The sequence below is a fragment of the Anomalospiza imberbis genome, chromosome 1 (assembly GCF_031753505.1).
Source record: "Anomalospiza imberbis isolate Cuckoo-Finch-1a 21T00152 chromosome 1, ASM3175350v1, whole genome shotgun sequence".
Taxonomy (NCBI): Eukaryota; Metazoa; Chordata; class Aves; order Passeriformes; family Viduidae; genus Anomalospiza; species Anomalospiza imberbis.
In genome coordinates, this window is record NC_089681.1 from 113785103 (window position 1) to 113802174 (window position 17072).

At 38.7% G+C, this 17072-nt stretch overlaps 1 protein-coding gene across 10 annotated transcripts in view; it reads left to right on the forward strand.

The window, feature by feature from the left end:
* THRB (thyroid hormone receptor beta) overlaps nucleotides 1-17072 on the forward strand; it is a 163638-nt gene that overhangs the window by 70367 nt on the left and 76199 nt on the right. Inside the window, exon 3 of one of the 10 annotated variants that reach the window (XM_068206913.1) lies at nucleotides 13865-13935. The exons of the other annotated variants lie outside the window; for them this stretch is intronic. The gene's annotated coding sequence lies outside the window, so the exon portion shown is untranslated. The remainder of the gene's footprint in view (nucleotides 1-13864; nucleotides 13936-17072) is intronic. 10 annotated transcript variants of the gene reach the window in all.

Genomic DNA, 17072 nt, shown 5'->3' on the forward strand with positions numbered 1-17072 from the left:
TTTTAGTCAATTATTGTATAAAAAAGAAGAAGAGATTTTAATTTATAGATTTGCTAGGCAAGAGAATGGAGGGATATAAGATAAATTGGCCTAAAAGCAAAATTGTCTAAAGTCTAAAATTGAAGTAAAGCTCTTAACTAAGCTGAACTTTGAAATATTTATCTAGATCAGTAATGATTTCCTCTGTGAGTACTGAAGAAAAAACAAAATGGAAATCTGGAATTATTTGCCTAAGGTTGAAGCATATCAATATTAGATACATGTCACTGCTATCTGTGGATTATTCAGTGGTTAATATTTAACAATCATTCTTTATAGTGGTCAGTTTATTTGTATTAAATTTTGCTCTTTAAGATCTTCACAAATGTTGAGGAAAGAGTAGGAGGAGAGATTTATTTTCTTAATTAGTGGCATTAAAAAAAAGCACTATCACTAAACCTATTTTAGGACTATTTAGAGGAGATTTTTTTACACATGCTTTCAACAATACTTTATCCAAAAAACCTTTTCCAATTCTCTCATTTTTTTCTCAGTCTGCAATAACTATACCACAAGGGTGTCTTCACTTCCTTCTGGGCTTGGGGTTATTCCACCCATACACAAAGACTGCACAACACTTGTCCATTGAAGTGTTTTTTCTCAAGACCTCTGGAAATCAGTCTCTCCCTGAGACTGAATTGGTCCATTGTTCAGCTCAGCACTAAGTAAACAAAGAATCTTCGTATTTATTAGGAATGGAAATGTATGTCCATGCTCATGAACTTCTACAGAGAAATCTATTTGCTCTGTCTTCAGTGTAACAACACTGTTGACACAATTTCTGGATGCTTTAGCATCCTTTTTTGACCTTACCGGAAGAATTTGGAATATGTGGTAAAGGCCAATGCACCGCACCACAATAAGGCTGCATTTCTCTGTTTTCTTCTGTCTGAACAGTTCTGACTTGCAACAAGTGATGGTACCATATGAGTGAAATTTTTAAAGTTACAAATGTGAGGAGGGGCTGTTTTAACTAGTTTGTCCAGGAGAAAACACTATTAACTCTTCTGCATGTATGCACCCTTCTTAATTGCTGAAAACTTCTTAAAGAATTTCTGGGTTAGTGTGAGAGCTTGGCTGTAGAGCTGGAGTAACTGAACTTCAGAGCTGGAGGAGACCTGAAATTTATCTGGGGGATTATCATCTGTAGGCCACAGAGATGACCTAGATCAAAATTTTACCTGTCGGAAGAGTTTCAGAACAAATAAAAGCAAACTGAATGCAGTTTTTGAACTTTTATTTTCTTGGGCTGTTGTGCTTGGAAGGATCCTGGCCAGCCCATTTACAACAGCACCAAAGTGAGCAATGATCAAGATAAATGTCTTAGTAGGCAGAGTCACAACAGAGAAACCTTTTGGAAGCATCCTTTAATCTGGTAGTGTGGCATGTGTGGAATTCCCCAGGGGTTACTGTCATGAACTACTCCCATGAGACTCCTGACAGAGAAGGTTTTTCAACACCAAATGTGAATCATGAAGCGTGCCTTTGATTGATTGCAGGCTCTTGTTTGGGAATGTAATTAATGCCTCGGTTCAGCTGCCAACATGCTGATGCACAGTGATACTTGAGATGTCACGGAGGGTGTCCCCCTTGGCCTCCAGCAGTGGCCCTAGAAGGAAGGGTATCTCTGTGGGAGATGCCCCATAATGTTGAGGTGGTACATGGAAATAGTTGAAAAAAGGCCCTTCTGTCAGAAAAGCCTTGTGTTATTTGAATTTGTATGAGAATTTGGGAGTTTTTCCCATTTTCATCCTTTTGTCTTTCACTTTTTCCTCTGTTATGAATAAAACTTAAATGCTTCTGTAGAAGAGAACTAGATTGACAGGAAAGATACCAGCCAATTCTCACAAGGAAAGAATTGTTAGTCTTGGTATTCTTGATGTGCAATAATGGCCAAATGATAAAAATATAGCATTTTTTCTTTAGTCTTTTTGCTGCGGAGATTAGCAATTCATAAATTATTTTCTACTTTGGCTGCTGATATCCTCATTATAAAACTGAAGGGCTCTTAGGGCAGTTCAGCGATGCTTTCAAAGCATTTCCTCTTGGATGAGATCCAGAGGATTCCAGCATGGTCATTTTGGCACAGTTGGTTGGTTTTATAAAACAGGTGTCTACATGTGTGTAATAAATTCAGTTATGCTGATAAATCTGAACAGATAATTGAAAAGTGTGTGTTACAGTGAACAAAGCTGCTAATTTACCATGTCAGTAAAGCAAAATATAAGCAACATTTCTGTAATGTGTGTAATGTTCAGTAATTCTGTAATTTAATGGCTCCATTGTGTGAGCCATTTTAAAATACCTGTTCAAGGTGTTCTTGATCCAGATGTTCATATATTTTATTTTATTACTAGCTGCATTTCAGTTAAAATCTGCAAAGCTGATTCTCTTCTTGCTTTACAGTGGTACCAGCCAGTCAATTACAAAGGATATAACATTAATAAGTGGAGAACTGAACCATACACATTAAAAATATATGTAGTAAATGAAAATCATCAGTGGGCTTGTATTACCAAAGAGTCACTTTTCCAGGTGATATTCCAGTCTATTCTTTGAAACCAAAAAAGCTTTTTAATCCAGCTCATATCACTTACATCAGACTGTTGCTAGTTAAGTTGCTAAGTTTCAGCAATATCTCAGATGGCCTGGAAATCTTAGAAAAAGCAGACTGACCATTTTACTGTAATGAATTTTATCATTAGCATTGCGATGTTTGGGGCTCTTTTTATACATTTCCTTCCAAAGTTTTGAAATCTCTGTCCTTATTTCAGATTAATGCCTTGACCTTATTATCACCATATCCACGTGGAGTCCCATGACCTTCAGAGAAAGGTAGAGGATTGTCAATGTTTTGTAAAGTTCATAAACAGCTGAAAAAAGTCAAGCTCAAAGGTGATAACCTCCATGATTATTGCTACTGAATTAAACAAAGGAAGCATTGCAAGGAGACAGTTATATTGCAGTTATTGGTTAGCAAAAGTCCTTCTAAAACCCAAAGGATGTGCTTTAGTTTGGTCTTTGTTCCTCAAATGTGTAACAGATTTCAAGGGTTGCCTCCACCTCTAGGAAGAGCTAGGACCTGTGACCAAAGATTTCAGGGATGCAGGGAGAACTGCTAAAGGAAGTCCTGGATTCTGAAGTGATTTGGGGTGTGTGCTGAAGCTGAGGATCAGTCAGTCAGGAGCAGTAGATGAGTATCTATGTGGTGTAACTGTACCCATAAAGTATATCTATGTTGTATCTGTACATTCAGGATCTATGTATGAGTTGATGTGGCCTCCATAACTCGTCAAATGATAGTCCAATCCCTCATTCCTTTAAATTTTCTTTAAAAGTCGAGTATTCTTAAGAGGCCACCCGGATGAGAGCTGATAAATGGGATTGCAACAGACTCTTTTCCCTTCTTTAACGTGGTTTTTTCTTTGCACAGGCTCTGAGAATAGGTCTGAACCTGAGGAGATTGATCCTAAGTGCCTTTGTTCAGGGAAGTGCATATATTGCTCCTGTTGACTCCCTTCCTCCTGCTCAGGATATCCAGCTAGAGCTAAGGGTAGCTTGGCAAATTAACAGCTTTTGCACTTTATTTTGAGGCTATTTTTATCATCATGAGTTTAGGAGCACAAATTCTCTTTAGTATCTCTCTGAGCTGCCAGATAAGAGTGAGGGAGCTGTTCAGTACATTGTCTGAAAAAGCAGGTATATAAATCCTCTTCAAACTGGGGATATAATTTCAAGTAAATAACTTATTTTATGTCCCCTGATGCAACGTAGTCAGTTAATCTAGTTCTCCTAGTTGAGTATTATGGGGGGGTCTTCAGACCTAAATTCAAATATCTAAGGAGAGTTAGAATCTGTAGATGAAAGGCTTGATGTCCATGCAAAACACTGTGGGAACAATTTGTGTGTTGTGCTTAGATTCAGCTGTAATTATGTTTTGTGACCAAGAGGAGGAAGGAAGTGTGATTTACAGTGTTGAGACTTGTGATGCTTTCCTTTAGTTTTGGCACAAAAACAGTTGTGGAGCTCTTGTATTGTATGCTGCAAATCTCCCCTAGATGAAAGTAATATGGAAAGAGCAAGAAAACCATAATATTGATGACCTTGCTTATAAGAGTGTTGTCTGATAATCCATTCTAAATCAAATAGTGATGTACAAGTTTGTGTGTATGTTCTTGGTTTGGGTTCTTTCTTTTTTTTTTTGGTTTTGTTTTGTTTTGGTTTTTTTTTTGGGTTTTTTGTGTGTGTGTGTGTGAAATCTGAAGTTCCATGATATACAACTATTGATTTTTTTAAAGAATTAATGTTAAACTCTATACTTACTGCCAAGTCAACACATAAAAATAAATGAAACACTCACACAAACATTCTGCTTACAATTTCTGCGCTCAGAAAGATTTGAGTTTTTATTGCTTTTCTCAGCCAGTATGTAATGACCCAGCATTTCTGCTGCTGAACAAGATTGATTGGTTGTGCAAAATTGATGATACTAATTATTCTACCTGAGCTGTTTTCTTATGTCTCTGCCCAGTACATTGGTGGTGATGTGGGAGTAGGGTTCCAGTGCTTAAGTGCCTGAACTGCTTGCAGTAAATTTCACAAAATCACAGAATATGCTGAGTTGGAAGATATTGACAAGGTCCAACTCTTGGCCCTGTGCAGGACCATCCCCAAGAGTATCCATGTGCCCGAGAGCATTGTCCAAATGCTTCTTTAACTCTGTTAGGCTGGTGCTGTGACCACTTCCCTGGGAAGTCTATTCCAGTGCCCAATCACCCTCTAGGTAAGGAGCCTTTTCCCTTTGGGTCCTGTCACTGGTCACCAGAGAGAAGAGATCAGTGCCTGCCCCTCCTCTTCCCTTCATGAGCCTCTTCATCTCAAGAGCATGCACAGTGTGCATCAGAACATATGTTATGGTTGTTGTGCTTGTAGTGTCTTGGACCTTATCTGTATTAGAATATTGGAGGGTTTATGCCCTACAGATTGAATATGAGTGGAATGAATGAAGAATTGGATGGGATTCCAACACCAGCTTTCAAGTGTAACTGGATTGAAATTACTCTGCTTCTGAGAACTAGAAAAGTTTTTAGAAGCCTTAACTAAACAGAAATGGGGTGTTGATTTATCATCTGGTAAATAGAGAACAGTCCCATGCTTTTGGCTCATCCACTGCATAAATACCCCATAGTAATATGATCAATGCAAAAGTAGTTTATACCATATATTAATGTCTTATTCTTGCATGGATACAGCCTCACAGTTACATATTATCTTTAAAACAGTGAATGGAGATGGACAGGAAATATGAGACACACCGGACTAGGGAAGGACAATGCAGGTTTTATTGATGATACCTCCAGAATTGCACTGTTTTTTTGTCAGTGTGAAGTACATACAATACTAGCAAGACCATTCATGCCAGCCTTGCCTTGTGATGTTTTTCAGTGATGATGTACACCCTTTTCTACCAGAACAGAAAGAAGTCTGCAGAGAAAGAAGTTAATTAAGTCCTTTACAAATACATGTGAAATATGCCATAAATAAAATCTTGTAAGAATGCTGCTTAAGGTTATAGGGTTCATATGTCAAGCTGAGAAGAAAAGTCCAATTGCAATCTCTGTGCAATAAGTGGTTTGTGTTGTGTGTGGTACAGATGTCATAATAATTTTCTTCTCTTGATATATTGGTAATTTACTGAATAGTGGCATGAGGTAGTGATTTTTTTTATGGCTAAGATCATGGTATAGTGTTAATGCTTCATACTCTTCAGACTGAAATGGTTTGGATGCCTTCTCTATTTTATTGAGGTCTAATGCTATACTTAAATGTATTTTATCTTACTGATTTATCAGCTTTTCATAACCATATCTGAATTGTCTCAAATACCCTCCTATCCCAAATCATTCAGCTTGTGTTGTAGTCACTCAGACATCTTCCTCACAGCTGCCTGTCCTGTATGATAATCTGTGCTTTTACTCTCTGACAGAAAGTGTAATTAGAGAACAATGATTTAGCTTTTGGTTTGACATACACTAAAAACTTACTACAGTGCTCTTTCATCTTCTGCTGTTTTCTTATCCAAGTGTTAGGTATCTCTTATTTTTCTCCATTTAGCTTCCCAGCTCTCTCAGAGGTGAAATGCTCTGTCCATTAGCCATATAAAACATTGTTGTCTAGGCGGGGAAGAGAAGAGTTATTTCTCTTAGTCAGCCTAGTGTGGAAATTTGGAGAGACAGAATGTAATTAATTATCAAGCTTGAATTTTGTCCAAGGCTCTATTAGAGATGAGAGTTACAGTTTATGAATTTCTTTCATTCTTGTGGTGATAGGATGAGCAGGAGGGAGACGAGAGTGGGGTTTTATGCAAATATAGAAGTTTGGACTCTTGCTGTGGCAGCATGTTTCAGTTGTCATCATGTTAAACTGGAATGTTTTATGTGGCTGTGGCAGGAGAATGGGGGGTAAAAATGATAGCACAGCTTCGAATGAAATTGTTTGCAGGGAAAAAAATGGTTAATTATACATAAATCAAGCTCACAAAAACCAACCAGAGCATGAAAGAGCTACAGTGCATGCCCTCTGCCTTTCACAGTTTCTTTCCAATTCACTTGGTGCTTTGTGTTGCTTTTCTGAGGCAATTCTTTTCTCTTTATATGCACCAACACACATTTTGACATAGTTTGTTGATGGTAATTTTGGGACCAGATCTAGAAAATTTCTAGTAGGCTCTTTAGCAATTTGATCAAATATAAATCCATAAGTTGCTGTACAAGTTATATTTTATAATTCCTCTACCATGTCTAGAGTTAATTTTGTAGGGAAGGAATAATCACAGAGAGAACTATTAAGACTGAACACATCCAGAACTGGATGGGAGGAGAAGTTATGTGTCCACCAAGGCCATTTTTCTGCTGTGTTGTTGGGAGTGTATGCCACATCAGCCAGCACTAAAGGAAATAGTCTTATGCAATGGAGAAACAGGACCGGAGAGTAGATGATCTGCCTTTGACAAATACCTCTCTTGCTCTCTTGTGAATTTTCAGTTGTGCTCCTTTTTACCATTAAAATTCTTCAGATGTAATCTAATAGTTTATATAAAAATTATGGAAGAAAGTAATTCAAAGTTCTGACCTTTCAGAATCTCTTGCTTTTATGAATGTCTTCTTAAATGCATGGTATGCCAAGTCCCAAATGTCTCAGTTCTTAAATAATAAGAAAATAATTCACAGAGAATGAGATCTGTTTTTCTTCTAAGGAAATGCTTGCTTTCTGAAAAGGTTCTAGTGGTATGCTGTGTAGTTGTTCCATTGTCCTTGTAAAACAAGATGTACTTTCTCCTATTAAAATTAGAACTACTTAAGAGATGCCACACTTTGTATGAAATTGCAAATAGTCTCTCCTGGGAGAAGGTGATTTTCTTTGCTGGAGGAAAGTTGGCATTGATAAGCATATAGTAATCCATGAAAATAGTGTTGACATAAATGAATGTTGAAGTTTCTATCTGTGGGAATAAATAATACTGGAGGGGGTAGGAAGAACAGCAGGGTGCAACTGCACAGCCAGCATTCCTCTCCATCTTCTGCCTTTGGGACTAATTCATCACATAACCAACTAGTTGTGTGAAGTGGAGTTCACCGTTGAAAGGACAGCAGGTGAGTGAGATAGAAGGTGGGCCAAAAATTGAAAGAAAAAAATGTCTTTCAAAGACTAATCACTGACTACAACCTTGAACCCTCAGTCACAGGAAGTTTTCTGCCTTACTCTGTTCCATTTCAGCTCTGGACTGTGGTGTAGTTGCACATTCAATGCCCTCTCTCTGTTGAGCAACCCATACCATAAAGGTCAATAATTAACCAACACTTGGCTACTGATCAAAAATCACAGCAGAAATCAGTGAAAACCATCACAAATTCTCCCGTGCTGAGGCAGATTACCCATCCCACTCTCTACCCACAGAAGACAGCAGTTCAGAGCTGCCCTTTTCTTGCCACTGCCTCCTGACCCTGGGTGTGCTGGCATGGTGCAGCTGTGGTGGAACAAACTCTCCTGCATCCTTTCCACAAGACCGATAAAATGAAGTTGTACATAGCTGGATTTGTAAGGGAAGATTTTCAAAGGCATATTTCCTTAAAAAACTCTGTAAAACTATCTACCTCATTGCTGTAAGAGGTGCCTCGGACCATGTTTCTCATTTTTTATATGTTCATTTCTAATCATGGAAACAGGGGATGTATTTTTATGTACATGTTAAAAAGAGGGATCTTTTCCCAATAAAAAGAGGTTTATTTCTGACTGCAATTTTGGGGATGTTTTGAGTTTCAGTAACAGGAGACCTTTATGGAGTGGCCTAAATATTTTGGAGCAGTATGTTTTAATCAGTGTCTGAGAACATTAGCTTTGAGTTGTACATTTCTGACTTTAAAAGTTATTTTATCCTTTTAAGTGCATTTATTCTTGCTTAAGTGCTGCACACACATAACAAACAGAGTTTACAAAGTCAAGTGCTCCACCACACCCATGACCCTGTCTGTTCCCTTTCATCATAAACTCATTATCAGTCAGCTAAATCCTCTTCTTTTTTATCTCTTCTTCAGGGGATCCCACTCTCTTCTTCTGCATAAGTGGTCTGTATGGGCCAGATATACCTTATTTCTCTTCCTCTTTCCAGCAGGTTTTCCCTGCTGGAGTGTGGGTCAGCCTGGTCCCACTCTCTGTGCTGCCTGACTTCTATCCTGGGCTGTGACACAGTCAGCAGCAATGGCAGCAATGGCAGCAAAGGCATCTCGGCTTCCTCTTCGCATGACGATAATGCTTTTCAGTGGAACCCAACATTAAACCCAGTATCTAGCACCTCTCACAACTTTGCTGACATTTGGAGTGTCATCACATTTGAACTGATTTTCACTGGCCTGGCAAGAGCCACTTCCCTGACTAAAATGTATTATCTGCTATTTAAAACAAGAGGGATATTTGAATTCTGAAGATAATATTTTCTCTTGGCAAAACAGTGTCTTTTTTTTTTTTTCCCATGGCTTCTATCTTGGAAATAATTGAACCACTTTGATTAATGTACGAAAAAAAAAATAGCCTGAACCAAACAATTGGTCTGGCAAAATTATAAGCAAGTGAAAATCAGATTTATAGGAAGCACTGGATAATCCTTGGTAATGGCCTGTGTCACAGCTCCCACCTGTGTGTATTGAATTCACAAGACCACTTTCTTGTCAACATGCCTGCAGCTTGCTCACACTCTCATCCAGTGTATTCTGCTGAAATGCATATCACTTAAATAAATAATCCACTTAACATGCATAAGAATCGCTTTAAATATGACTGCAGCTAATGGCATGTGTTGTTAAACCTGTTAATTGCTTATCATCTGTTTGCATAGATTGCGTTTTATAACAGCAAATGGAGGACCAAATGCTCAGTTATCCTTTATAATTGTTCTTGTTAGACATGTTTTAATAATTATAAAATTTTTGTCCATCCTCAAAAACATACAGTAAATTTATAAAATAAAAGTTCAGTAATTGAAATGCTATTGTGACACAGAAAGCTGTCTAGCAATTAATGGTTCGGGAAAACAATAAGTTAGTGCAAAGCCTTGAGTCTTCATTCTCCTAATACATCATTTTATTTCCATACATATTTCATACTGTTGTTCACAGTGGGAGTCAGAGGAAGCCTTTGGCTGAATATTCTCTACCCCTAGCTAAGAGACTCTGTTGTGTTTTCATTACATTTGCCTCACATAATCACTCACTGTTAATTTCAAAAAAGCCTTTGATATTTCTGCATGTGTGTGTCCTAACAACAAGCTGATCCATAATGCAGCATGATTTATTGCCTTCTGACCTTACACACAGCTTCTCCTTGTGGAAAACAGCTTACAAATCTGGGTGTTAACTGCAGCTTGAGTAGCACAGAAAACTTTTTTCCAGTGTGCAGTACCTGCATTCCTAGGCAAGGTCAGTGATCTGGTCAAGTGAGGCTTTTTTGTTTGGATGGCCTGTCTTGCCCACATTCCTCATAATAATTTTTTTTCCTATATTCAAGTATGCTTCCCAAATCAACTCTGAGGGTGTGGAGAAGTCTCACTGTTTACTGTGACTGCAGACTGGTGATGTAGTGCATCTAGGCTGAGTACTCCTAGGACCTGATGGAAAATCCCAGTGTGCTATGGAAAAACAGCAGCAAGCATGAACACCTTTCCTTCAGCTTGTTTGTTTCAATGGGCTCACATTGTGCCACCAGAAGAAGTCTGATGTAAGGGATGCTGGGGCAGAAAGGCTGAAACTTACCAGGGAGATGTGGAGAAGGAAGGTGGTGTGCAGAGAACATTGCCTTAAAGCTTATAATTTTCAGAGAAGCTGTCTGCAGGAATGCTGTAGGCGTGGAGGAATGATGAACTCAGGAGGTTGCACTGGCTGTACCCTGGGATATACACCCATTTGTGGGAGGATTCTTCTCACAATGTTGTAGGTAGAACTGTATAAATTTAAGTGGCCTAACTAAACTAAATCATTGCCCAGCATGAAAAAGTTTGAGTTAGGAATTTGAGTCCAGGAATCTCTGCTTCTTAGTTCTCTGGTAGATAGAGTAGATACTTGTCGCTTAAGGTACAAAGGAGGGAAAAGGTTAGAAGAAAAATGTAAGCAAAGATTTTGTAAATCCAGTATCTTTGCACAGGACATATGATCAAAGTCTGCTAGAAACCTTTTGTGAGAGAAAGAACATGCAGTTAAAATAGTAATTTGTTGTTCAGGCAAATTCTTTTGGAAGAAGGTGGCTGGCTGAATCTCCAGGTGCTAATGGTGAGAGTGGCAGTGGTTACTTTTCTGGTTCTGTCAGAACTGATGCCTTGTCAAGGCTGACCTAGAACGGAGGCTAGACGGAGCTAAAGAATAAAGTAGAGATTTATTAGAAGGCCTCAATGAATACACCTGGGGCAGTACAAGAGCCCAGCCAGGGCTACACCCAAGATGAACCCAAAATGGTCACAAAATGGACAACTGGTCACAGGGTCTCTCACTTTTATGAGTTCTGGTCCATTTGCATATTGGAGTTAATTGTCAATATAGCTTTAGGTTATGAAGTCCCATCCTTCTTGTTTTTCTCTTTTCAGTCCAGGTTGTTTATTCTTTTGGAGCTTAAATTTGGATCAATTGTCCTTGGTCCCAAGTTGAAAAAGGAATTGTTTTGTCTAGCTGCTCTGTGAAGAGAGCTTACCATCCCTTAGTATGAAGCTCAGAACTACACACTAAAGCAGTACAGAATCTGAAAAACATAAAAGCTATAACCTAAGGCATCATGCTCACTGTCATGACTTGGCCAGTTTTTCCTCCTCTGTCAGTTTTTTCAAGGTGGGCAGAGCCGAGGAGGATTTTACAATGGCACCATGCCTTGCAGTCAGTTCCAGAGTAAATGGAAATAATGGAAAAAGTAATAAGAAGGCAGCAGTAGTGGGGCAGGGAGAGAAAAAAGAGAGTAGAGTGGTACTGCTCTGCTCTGTGGGATTAAAGGATCACACATTAGGAGAAAAGCTGGCTCACATGTGTATGGAGATTTGCCACACACATGTTCATGTGCTGATCATGGTCAGTGACCTCATCCATATGCAGGCCTGGATATCACAGTGGTTAGGGTTTGCCAGCCAAGGACTGACTCTGGAGGAAAGTGAAGACTGGCTGTTTTTGGCAGAGAATCCCCACTCTTTGCGGAGTCACTTGGAATCTTGTGAAGGCTATGAATCTTAGAGTCTTTTCTTTGCGGGGCTTTAAAGGTGGATGGCAGATGAAATAAGTTCATTTACTGGTTATTTTATTCCTCAACTAAATCTGCTTTCTGTTTGTACCTGCATGAGCTCACTGATTTGCATTCCTGTGATGTGCTCTTTCTCTTTTATTTTTTGGGCTATCTTACTGTAGAGTCCCCAAAATCCAATACCCTACTAAGTCCATTGAGACACAGAGGAATGGTGATACCTATTCCATGTGCAGGAATGATGGGAATGACCTTGGAAAGGGTCATGAAAGTCTGGATCAGTGATACAAGTCTAGACTGAAGCCTCTATCTCTGCAGGTGCTCTCAGTTGCATGCAGGGTCACCAAGCTGTATGAGCTGGACTTATTCTGTAACTCAGTGTTTTTGGGCAGGGAAAGGCATGCTAACAGGACTGCTCTTTCCCAGCAGTGCTGCTCAGCTCTGTCCGGGACGTGCCAAGTCCTCATTAACATCTTTTGCTTACTCTTGAGTTCTGGGATAGTTCTGGGATGGCAGTGCTTGGTATTTCCATTTAGAAAGACTGATTTTTAGGTTCCTTTCATAGTTCTGCATCTAGAAGTCCTTGCTAAAGCATACAATAAGTAGATATGAAACTCTCCTGTGGTCCCCACATCTCTGCAGTAAAGGTAGAACTGCAGATCCCAAGAGACAGAGCATTTTCCCATAAATTTTTTGCCCTGTCTGTTTTCAAATTAACTGGTGATGGATGAGGGGGAAGAGGAAGAGAAAGAATAGCATAATAAAACTCCCCCCTTGCGTCACTTAAAATGCTCAAGGAATGTTCATAAAAATCAATGTTGCTTCTCTTCAAGCTGCTGGGGGGCACAGGCCTTTAATCAATTAAATTCTCATTTTTAGATTTTTTCTATTTTTTAGCAAGGCTTCTTAAATGTCTTCGTGCTATCATGTGTGCCTGGTGTTACTTTTCTAGCTAAAATAATTGGATAAGTTTTGCATATTTTAGGTATATACAAGTAAATAATAATGGGAAACATGAAAGTATGTTTTACATTAGGAATTAAGAGTTGATGTAAGCTAAATGGGAGCCACATGAGTTTGAATTGTTTGGCTAGTTTAGTTCATGCAATTGGGAAAATAATGAAAAGGAAATGTAAGTATGTATGGTACATTTGGTTACTGTGGATAAAGCAGAATATAATCTAAAATTGCGTATTTCTTTTTGTGATAATCCTTTCTAGTCGTAGAGGATAATCAAGATAAAATAAGATCTGTGAACTGCCATTTTCCCTGTAAGCTATAAAAAACTTATTCTGGTAATTTATTCTTGAGTAGATGAACATGGCTGTTCTTATTGTATTCCTAATTTTCATTTTGAATAAGGATATTAATCTAGCAGGCAGTACTTGATTTGTGTTTCATAAAAAAACAACTGGGGGGATATGTGTAGGCCAAATAGGAATAATTTTATCTGAAGATACTCTCTTCTTTAATAACAAGTCATCTCTTCTCAGTGTAGTTTATCCTACTACTTTTTTCACCCATTTCAACTCCACCAAGGGCTGGTATCCTGAGAAGACCTCCATTCCTTGTGTTTTGTGCCTGACCTCCCAACAGTAGTACTTGTTTACCTAGGGAGATAATTGTTTTCTGGAGAGCATCCAGCTGATAACTTACTTTTTCATTAGACCCCTTTTTCCTATTAGTTATCTCCTGTTAGTTGATCTGTGTCATTTGATAAAACTAATTAGGTAATAAAAGACTGTTTCTGAGCTCCTCCCTTTAATTTTGGCATGGTGAAATGTGCTTCTTGGCACCTTGCTCTTTCCACATAAAGACAGCCTTCAGTTGACAAACAACATTAATCCAAAAGAAAACAAGCCAGTTCACGCATCCTCTCTTGATATATCCTTGTGCCAGAACAAAATAGTTCCTAACAAATTATTTGTACCAAAGATAGTGACATAACCCTGGCTCTGTTTTAGAGTTTTGCAAATGTTTGCAGAGCTTCTGAAGAGGCCAGGCTAAAAATACTCAATGAAACCATTCAGAATTCTACTAAAAGCATTTTATTTCCTAGGACTTTCCTCCCTTCTGAAAATGCCCTCCCACAGCTGCATGGCATTTATTAGAAGGTGTTGAAGGTATAAGGTAGGAAATCACATTTTATATTTTATTTTAAAATTTAGGCTAATTTTCAGGCTTCCATTTTAGATTACATACATTTTTTGTAAAGAAAGGGATATCTCAGTGGAAGGTAAGCTTTTTATTAGCTTCAAATTGAAGTATACTCATCCAATGAAAAAGGCTGATTAGATTGTCCTTCATGAAAGTTTTCAGTGTGAAGGTTTGAGGTGTCATGGTATGCACCATTTCAAAGACAAATAGCTAAGAATTGCCACTCCTTTATGGACAATGGCCTCTGCTGCACCCTAATGATGTAGGAATTTCCTGAGGATGCTGGTGGATTTTTTTCTTGATTTCTTGCTGCCCCCCAGAATAAAATTCTTCTTCCAAGTTTACTTTGAGAAGAGTATAGAACATGCTATGCTCAGATGTGAGACCTGAAGAAATCCCTGTAGTCATTTTTCATTCAGCTCAGAGAGAATCTATCAGAGCCAGTGAAATTAGACTAACAAAAGGATCTCCATGGTAGCTGTTCTGTGTTTTACACTCAGAAATGTCATCTCTCTTAAAAGAATGCCTTCTACCTGTTTGGTGTTCAATGCAAGCAGTGCTTTGGTCAGGTCTGAAGAACTGTTTTGGTGTTAGTTGCATATTTACTGTGTATTGTATTTACTTCCATCTCAGAAAGATCTACCATGGCGATGTTCATGTTTCAGAGATTTGGAGTATTACATCTTTTGGGATGCAAGAGCTCTAAAATAGCAGTGTATGAAATTTTAAGAACCGTGGTATGATAAACCTGCATAGTACCAGTGTGTGTTTGTGAGTCATGTGATAAATAAATGATGGAAGTGTTACTGAGAGTCTGTTACAGCAACAAGAAGGGACTGTTTTAAAAACTAAGGGGAAATAAAAGTTTGTGCTTTCATTTGTCCTAATTAGATTCAGAAAAGGTTTTGACTTGCTTTTTGCCCCGAACTTTTTTTATCTTCTCTAGATGCACTTATAGCCAATAGTAACTCATGGGCATTCAGCTAAGATGCCTGAGATGGTTATTAGCCTCTGGAGCTGCTGCTTTTCCTAACAGGAACAGTCTGAGATACTGCAGTTTATAACCTACCATAATGTTAACTACAACTTTTTCTGTCTATTTTGACTATCATACCTTGTATCTCAAGCAGAGCTGATTTTGCATTTCTAGCATTAAACAGAAGAGCTTTCCAAGCAAATGGCAGTCACCACTGCAAGGGAATTTAAAGCATGGGCTAGCCTGCCATTGTGTCAAATCGGATAATTGGTTTTCACACATAAGCAGCTCTGGAAATCCAAACTACCAAGCCTGTTTGTCCTGTGTGCTTTCCTTTAATGTACTACTCATTTTCACTTCAGATATTTTCTTAGACCTCCTGGCTGAAATTCAGTGCCACAAGAAGCCCCTATCAAAAAGCCTTGCTCAGATTGTTCAGTGCTGTGCTTAGTGGTGCATCAGTGAATTGCATCCTGGGTGGCATGATTTTCAGCTGTGAACAAATTCTCCAGGAGTTGCTAAGAGGTAGTGTTGGGAGTCTCTGTATTTATAGGCAGCTCTGTGGTGCCCAGCAGCATGGCAGTCATTTTCCCTCAGGATCCTTTCTCTGTCTGGGCTCTGTGCTGTCTGCCCCTGTTGGAAGTGAGGATGTGGAGCAGTGCCAGAGGTACTCTTGCCAGCAGGGTTATAGGCTCATTTTGTCTTGACCCCAGAAGAAGGGCAACAGATAAGGAATAGAGGAGGTTACAGCCCAGTTTTGAATGGAGTTGCTCTTGGTTTCTCTGCTTTGGCTCTATGTTTAACCACGGTCTCTGCACAGCTGTCAAAATCAGATCCACAGGAATGGAGAGAGACTGCTTGGCTCACACTGCTACAGTCCTGTCCTAGGCACTGCAGAAATAAATGAGAAAGTGCTGTTGAGCAGATGCACTGCTCTGGGTGTCCTGGCAGGAGACAGCATAGCACCTCTACTGCTGTCTTGGCTGGACAGGTGGAGAGAACTCACCTGCCTGCTGCTCATTTGTGCTGCTGACAGATGCTGCTTGTACAACTGATGGGAGAAGCCAACCTTTCCATCCCCAGCCTTGCACATTAAGACGATACAGTTTAATAGAGATGTGTCCTTTTCACTGCTTATTAAAACAAAGCTATATGTTAACATATAGTGGATTAAATCATGAATAGTCACCTTTTCACTCATATGAGGTCGACAAACACTATCTGTATATGGAATTAAGAGTGCATAGCTGTAGGAGAACTGTATCTTTACTAGCTAACTACTGTGCAGCATTTTCTAAATAAATGAGAAATCCTTCTACAATTCAGGATTGTTTTTTCTAGTAGGGATTGCTGTTGTGACACTAGATTCTTTTCATGTTCAACTGCATTGTGCTTAGATGAGACAATTAATTGTTTTGTTGGATTTTTTTTTTTTTTGAATGAACACATTGGAGAAGTGTGTAAACTCATCTGAAAATTAGAAGAGGAAAAATACGCCCTATTTTACTGCCATGTTAGTGTGAGCTCTACGGACTGTTCAGCAGTCAATGATGTTTTACAGTGCTTTTGTTTGGTGCTAAAAATATTTTCTGTTTCATGCTTAAGTTACATGGAATACATAAAAGAGCTGAAATTGAGTGTATGTCTTGCAAAGGAGAATTAAAATTAGAAGGAAAATACACTAAATTGTGGTGTGAGTGGGTTGTGGCAGTGACTTTCTTCTATGTAAAATTTAAGGTAAAAGATGCTAAAAGCTAAGTAACAGCTGGTGCTGGTAAATAGTATTTGTCTTCAAAGAGCCATAGGGATTTTCATGAATTTAAAAATATCCATAAGTGAAAGAGATTATTTGGCTTGACTTGCAGATGCTGCTGCTGAAGCAAAGAACTTAAGTAACTGTCCATAGCAGAGCCAAAATGAAATCTGATTTAGGCATTCCTGATCTCTCTCCTTGTTCTCCAGTTGCTTGACTGTCAAGGCAGACTGAAACAAAACTGTCAGCAGGTTGTTCCTGATTATTTTTTTCAGCAGTTAGAAACATTGGTTCTCTGTGACAGACAATGTTTGTACTACGCATGCATGAGTGGTTTGAGCATGTCTGCTTGTGAATATATTTTATTTTTAGAAACTGCAG